The following is a 5,670-nucleotide window of genomic DNA, read 5'->3' on the forward strand; positions in this document are numbered from 1 at the left end:
ATGTCCAATAGATTAGTACGTCATTTATCATTATTGATTTATAAAAGTCCTTTTGCAAGATCCCATAACTACTGATTTTTACATGGATCATCCCACATACATGCAGAAAATGTGTTCTTGCCTTTTACTTCAGGACCAGAGCCAACCAAAAATATTTAACAGGTCTTAGAGCCTTCCCCTGCCTCTGCAAAGCCCCAAGTCTGCATGGGAGACATCCTGCACATGTACTAAGCTCTATTAAACTCTTGAGTATTTGAAATAATATTTAATCTAGCTTCCAGATAATATTCCGATACTTCACTCAGTTATGTGTCTTCACCTGCAACCGCCGCTTGCACTTTGATGCTTTGGTTTTCTCAGCTCTATTTTTGGCCAATGTTGCCCTGATATTTTTAGCTTAATGTTTTTATTTTAATAGAAAATGTTTGGTAGTGGTCTGGTCATCTTCCTTAATGTTTTTCCTTCTAGCCATTGCTCTCACTCTGGAAGTCAGTGCAAGTTTCCGCTTGATGTTCCAAGAGAGTCCCCCATCCCTCCTGTGATTTCTCCACAGCTTATTATCCAATTTTCTCTTTCCTTTTAGTCTTTTTCTTGAGGTAGTCTTGGGGCATCATTTTTACAGATTCCCTTCTCATAGTCCCAAAGCCCTTTATTTCTTTTTCAGGTCAGCTTTCAGCCACTACTAGAATCTTATTGGACTTTAACATCCCATGGGAGGAGAACCAGAGTCTGAGCTTACACTGAGATGACACCTGTGAGCCTGCAAGGTAGACCTGCCTGAGGAGGTGGTGGGATGGATGGTGGCAGAGACAGAGATGAGGAATAAAAGAGTGGAAACAAGGGAGATCAGAGTCTTTGACTGTACCGTTTTTAATCAGCAGAAAGCCCAAAAGAAAGTTAGTGGATAAACACTGTCAAACACGTTAAGGAATTTTTTTTTTTTTCAGATGGAAACAAAACTAAATAGTAGAAAATCTTTGCTTGGCAGGATGCTGACATTCATTTTAGATATTGATTGGGATCCTCTCTAACTGGTTTGAAACCAGTTATTAGGGGCAATTAGACAATTTTCCCAGTGGCACCAGAGTCTAGTAGGAAACAGCAGGAATCTCCTTGATCTTTAAAGGTCAGTGGGGACAGTCCAGCATCAACGTGGAAATGGTCCATGTGGTTCACACAGAATCACAGAATGTCAGGGATTGGAAGGGACCTTGAAAGATGATCTAGTCCAATCCCCCCGCCGTAGCAGGAACACCCAGGTGAGGTTACACAGGAAGGTGTCCAGGCGGGTTTTGAATGTCTCCAGAGAAGGAGACTCCACAACCTCCCTGGGCAGCCTGTTCCAGTGCTCCATCACCCTCACTGGGAAGAAGTTTCTTCTCATATTTAAGCGGAGCCTTCTATCCCAGCATCCTGCTGCGAGCTGGAGGAGCTGCTTTCACCTGCCTCTTTGCTCTGCTTGGAGGGTGAGGGGTCATTGCGAGCACCTGGGACTGCTGCAGGTGTTGGCAGCCATCTGGTGAAAATCTCCAAAAGACTTTTTTCCAGTCCAAATAAAACAGAGGCCATAGAGGATATCAGGGGTTCTTTTATTAAAGACTCTTTAATGGATCCTCATGGTTTTCTGTGCAAAAAGACCAGAGAGACATTCAGGATCAGGCAGTAAGGTTTTTTTCGTCCTTTATGTCTACAGAAGCAAACAGTTTCAGCATTACTAAGTGATCAGTCCTTTCACAGACTGCTTACCTGAAATGGGTCCTGTTTGTCTGAATGGCTCAGTGCAAGTTAGAAAACTCAGACCCTTGGTTAAGACGAGAATATAAACAAAGGTACCATTGCAGTAACTTTTGTGTATAGAATCTCATCCAAGTATCAGCTACAATATAGAAGAAGTCCCATCTTACTCAGAAACTTTCTTATCCTGAAGCAAAGGCAAGCTACACGAAATAACACAAGCTTAAGGGAATCTTGAGAAATCTTTATCTACATCACACGTATACACTTGATGAGGAAAATATTAAACCTGCACTTCAAAAGTTCTTACAGAGCTTGGATTTTAAATAGAGGATGTTCACAAACCAAAGGAACAATTAAAAGTATGCACAATCTTTTGTCTTTTTTTTCATTTTTTAAATTATTTTTTTAAGTATCAGTAAACTCATGGGTTTATAGCTTTTAAGGCTAGATGAAATCAGGATGAACATCTTCTTTAACCTGTGTGGACCATGGCTACTCTACGTTATATGATTTTTTTTGTTACAGAAAATAAGTCTTCCCCAGTATGCAACTGAACACTTGGAAGATCTGTAATATGACTGAAGGCACAGGATCTTTTACATAATATTAATTCTCTGCCTCAAGTGATACCAAATAAGACATATTCTGAAAATCCGATTGACCCTTCTTTTTAAAATATGTCCTTCTCAAAATGTTTAATTTCTGTGTCTTTATGGGAATATACCCCCAAATTTAAGTTTCTTCTTCTTGAATGAGCAACTGTTTTGACTGTGATCTAGTCACCTTTTCAAGTAAATATTCTAAATATGAAAACCTGACTAATGCAGATAAGGTGCATGCATACATTGGAATCCTGTCTCATATATGCCTTTTTTCCCCTGGTAGTTATTGTCACAATCTTGCTGCTTAGGAAACTGAGGCACAGGGAAGTAATGATATTTGTCAAAAGATGTGTGGTAAGTCACAGTAATAACACAGGAGGCCGGCATTGTCACACATTCATGATCCTTATTCACAAATGCTAAGCTCCATCCTTGCTTATTTGCTCTTTATTTCATCCAGATTCAAACAAAAATATCAGGCAGTTTATTAAAATAGGTCAAATATTTGTGGAGATTCACAGCAATATTTCTGTAAATGGTATGAAGACAGATATGCATCAGAGAGTAATGAACCGACCGCAATACAATTGGAAGTTTAACACCAAAACCACCTAAATGTTAAAGCAGTGCTCAGCTCTGTAAAGCTGTGGCAGGCGCTTTACAAAGACAGACCCTCTAATGAGCAATCAGGTAATCCTGCATTATTTATTTCTACATTGTTCTGATATTTCCAGAGGGCATAGACATAAAAACTAAGTCTCCCAACAGTAAGCGAGGCTGTGCCTGGAGGTGATGCCGAAAGTCTGCCTGCAATTATTTGGAGGGATTTCACTACATCCTCATGTGAAGTGATGCAAAAATGCGTTGCATGACTCCCTCAGAGTTTGAAAGTTTGAAGCATTTGTTTATACTAAAGAATCACATTTGCAGCTTCCCAGTGTTCAGGCGCTCAGCACTAATACTGGAGCTGCCACTGGCACTTCCCAGGCTCCTCGTGGTGCTCAAGGGAAGAGCAGGAGCTTCTGGAATGTCGCTTATCTGAGTGATGATACCTGCAAAAGAAACCCTGTGGGAGTGGGAAGAGTTGGGCTGCATGTGGGCACGCTGGAGCAATAAGTGCAGAGGAAGAGCAGTATGTTTTTCCTTCCTGTGATGCAATAAGGCCCCTTGTGTTGTCTTTGCAATACAGTCAGATATACAATTTGTAAAAACAACCACCAGCCTGTAGATTTTAAAATAATAATTGGCAATTTAATTTATTTCTCACCTAGCAGCTGCCCCTCTAGTCCAAATTCACACCCAAGTCCCTGTGGTGTTCTGGTTTATGCCCACACTGTAAGGAATGAGCTGCCACATTTTTTTGGGGCCTTTTGGGTCCTTGTTTCGAGCAGAGCTACAAACTCTTCCCTTTGCAAAGGCACCCCGAGGGGATACATGCCATTTTAAGTGCTATCTAAATGCTTTCTTATGTGATGAGGTGGTACAATGACTGCTATAATTTATGTCAAGAGCCAGATTAAATTAATCACCACAAACCATAGCTCCTTTTTTTGGGATGTCGTTACGACATCATTACTTTGCATTGTAACAGTGCCTACTGGTCTCAACCTGGCTAAACCTTGCATGCTAAATGCTCAAAATAAAAAGAAGAAAAAAGATAGTTCTTGACCCAAAATGCTTATAAGCCAAAACATTTTTGAGATATGAATGAAGAACCTGGGATGTGGTTAGAAAGGTAAAAGTGGGATAGTCAAGGTTTAGCCATATTCTTCAGTGTGGTCCATGGACTTCCACCATCTTTTTCACCCATATTCAGTCTCAGGAGGGTCTTCCCAGACAAAAATAGAGATGCAATAATAGTTCGTGGGCAGGAAGAACACAGACATTACAATCTATCTGCAGAATTTGGCTACTCCTGTTTAACATGCAACAGTGGATTATAATTGAGATTCCTTGAATCAGGGAAGCACATACATAATGTATATTTTGTGGGGTACTTTTGCTACATTTTAGTGGTTCCATCATGCATGATTATAATTTAACCTGTGACCATATGTGCCAAAAGGTAACCAATTTTCCTCCTGTCTCCAAAACTGTTGTGAGAACAGAGCGGCAGAGGCTGAATGACGTTTTAGAAATTTCCAATGTAGCTACCAAAGCTAATTCTCCACTCCAGAAGGTAAACCATCTGATCCATGCAGATACCTACCTTCAGATTAAATGAATTCCATAATAGTAGTGTAGAATAAAGCTCTAAATTAAGGTAACTAAATTTGGGAGTCCAGATGGGGTGAACAGATGTGACCTAGGTGCTTAAGTTTCCATTACACGTGTTGCAGCCTAAAAGAGATATTTAGCTACCAGCCAAAGGTGCTGGATTTAGCTGCTTTGACTTAGATATGTGTGAATGCCATCTGAGGTGCTCCATGGTATCAGAAATGCTCATATGCAGTTGACAGAATGGACACAAGACCTTTGAGAGGGCAGCATCCTTCCAGAGAAGCAGCTGGAGACCAGGAATTTTCAAGCATCTCAGATGACATTAGGTGTCTATAGGCAAGAAACTGAATAAAGTTTTAGGTGTTTACTTTAGGGTGAGCTGAATGACTCCAGGATCCATAGACTACAATTATTGATTATAATGGAAGCTTAGACATTAGGTTCATATGTAAATTACACACAGGCAGGTTCTCAGTCTCAGGATGGTAAACCAGATGGAGAGAACTGTGTTCCAAGGAACATTTGTGGCAGGAAAATGCTTTTATTTCTACCTACATTTATGCAAAGGCGATTGATGTATTTTCAGTTGTAAATATCCAAAATTCCCTCACTCTTCCTATGGAGAGAGTGAATTTATCAGGGATGTGAAATACCAAATGTGAGTTCAACTAAGGGGTTACACAGTAGTTTCTAAAATAGTTACCTTATCTGTATCTTCCTGAGCAAGAGTCTGGATAAAGCTGTAAAATCAAATTCAAGAAGCAACTAAAACTTTCACTGGTAGAAGAAGTCACTTAGCAGCAGAAAACTTCCAATAGGAAAAAACCCCAAGCACTGGGTAGAACAGCACATGCAGTGCTCATGGAGAAATTGAATTAATTTTACATGAACTAGGTTCTTCATGCAGCCACTGTACGCTGCAGTATTTCTACAGCAGCTGATTCTACTGACTATTCCACAGAAGCAGTAATTCATTCCAGGGTTACAAATTATCTGCTCCATGTGACAACTGTTATCTAACCCAGTTTAATGTATTTGGCAGAGATAGACGAGGGCATAATTTGACCACAGACACTTCAGTCTTTCTGTTGTAACTAAGGCCTAGAAAGCG

This window comes from Caloenas nicobarica, chromosome 1 (assembly GCF_036013445.1).
Source record: "Caloenas nicobarica isolate bCalNic1 chromosome 1, bCalNic1.hap1, whole genome shotgun sequence".
Classification (NCBI taxonomy): Eukaryota; Metazoa; Chordata; class Aves; order Columbiformes; family Columbidae; genus Caloenas; species Caloenas nicobarica.